The 1,878-nt window shown below is 48.0% G+C and overlaps 1 protein-coding gene across 1 annotated transcript in view; it reads right to left on the bottom strand.

The window, feature by feature from the left end:
- Positions 1-781: 781 nt before the first annotated feature.
- Positions 782-1,878, bottom strand: part of MPZL2 (myelin protein zero like 2) — a 5,489-nt gene continuing 4,392 nt past the window's right edge. Inside the window, exon 6 of the mRNA XM_005427554.3 lies at positions 782-1,662. The gene's annotated coding sequence lies outside the window, so the exon portion shown is untranslated. The remainder of the gene's footprint in view (positions 1,663-1,878) is intronic.

Raw genomic sequence — 1,878 nt, 5'->3', positions numbered from 1 at the left:
CCTGGGCACATCTGCGTGGCCCTGCTGGAGCTGGCGCGGCCACCGCAGTTGTCCCCAAATCCCCAGGTGGCTCCTGTCGCTGTCACCTCCAGCTGGCTCACTGAGCTTTGGTTTTTTTGGGTGCCACACAACGAGGAATGTGTCAGGATTACATTATTTAGTCAGGATGTTCCTCGCTGTGAGATCTTTGTAGATTTTCCAGCACAATCACCAAGAGAGACCTAATGAGGGGAACAGAGCAGCTGCATCGCTCAGCCAAGGACACCCTGGAACTGACAAGTTTTAGGGATGTAATAAATCAATATACTGATGATTGTCTGTGTGTACGTTACTAACTGGGCTACACACGAGGTTTATATATCCTAGAGGTGAACTCTCCTGGTTATAATACCAAAAATCACACCTACAGGTCAAAAAGAGCCCAGCCAGGTGAAGAGCCTGCCCCTGAGCAGGGGTAGAAGTTGGCTAGGGTGACATAACTTGTATGGGAATTAATAACCCATTGTAAGAGAGGGGCTGGACTTGGAGAGTTACTGACTCTGAACTCTGTGCATAAATAATGCTGGTAAAAGTCCAGTGGATCTGTGGGACACCACCAAGTACCCAGGATTGGGGTCCTCTGAAATCAATAATCAACGTCTCCCTAAGTATTTAATTATTGGTTTGTTGCACACAAATCTGATAACAAATCTGATTTTGGGGACAAACAGTGCAAGTCTGCTCATTTGAGGTGCCAGGGGCCCACAGATCACAGCCTGCTCCACAGCAGCCCAGCTCTCAGCAAGGTGCCTTTATTTACAACACTGGTGAGTGCAAATGAAAACAGCCAGGGAAGAGCCAGGGAACGCTGGCACTTCACAGGTTATAAAGCCATAAAGACACTCTACAAACAAACGGGCCAATGCTGTGATTTGGGGCTGGGGAAATACTGTAACAGGATCCATTTAGGGCTGCTCACACACCCTTAGAACTCTGTGGGTTCCAGTTTTGGGGAACAGGGGGAGCACTGGGATATTGACAGTGGGAATGGGAACAGGGGGGAGCACTGGGGTAGTAAGAGTGGGACTGGGAACACAGTGGAGCTGCTGAAGCCAGGCAGAAAACTCTCCTCAATCCCCAGATTCTCCCAAAGCTGCCAGAGAAGGATGTGCAAGGCACCCTGGCTGGTGAATGTCATCCCTGATAACAAGCAGCACAGCTTGCCCAGCTCTAGCTCTGTCCATCCAATGTAGAAAAGGGATTCCAAGGACGTTTGTTGTACCAGCTGAGACCTCACTGCTCAGTCTTCCTTCTCAGGGTGCCAGGGAGGAGTCTCAGGGAATGAAACCAGGGCAGGTTTAAAACAAAGGCACGTTGTGGTTTCTAAGGTGCAGGAGTGCATCTGCTCAAACACCTCCAGCCCTCTGTCCAGTCAGTCTTGGCACTTCCAGAGAAGCTCCCATTCCACAGGTGGGAAGATGAAGGAAAAGTTCTTTGTTCATGGGGCAAGATCCTCCTGCTTTGCTTCACTGGAGGGAATTCTCAGTTCATGTAAAGTCACCCTTTTTCCATGCAAGACTTTCAGGTTGAGCAGAGCCCCACACCAGCAGCGTGGGGCGTCTGTAATCCAGCTTTGTTCTAACACCCCAAATTACAAGCTTTCACCAGCTGCTTTGGAAGCACCTGAGAAGAAAGATTGTAAGAAAAACAAACATCCATTACTCAGGGTTATTGTCAAAAGGCAAAATAATAGAGACAACTGCTGACCTCAGAACCTGTGGGTAAAATTTGTGCTGACACGTTTAAGCAAAGACAATGAATATGGAGACAGTGCCAGACTTCCTGATGCAATTTTAAAACAATAAAGGTAAAAGTAATCAAAAAGCAGATTTCAAACTG

The sequence above is a fragment of the Geospiza fortis genome, unplaced genomic scaffold (assembly GCF_000277835.1).
Source record: "Geospiza fortis unplaced genomic scaffold, GeoFor_1.0 scaffold183, whole genome shotgun sequence".
NCBI lineage: Eukaryota > Metazoa > Chordata > Aves > Passeriformes > Thraupidae > Geospiza > Geospiza fortis.
This window is presented reverse-complemented; position numbering and strand designations above follow the sequence as displayed.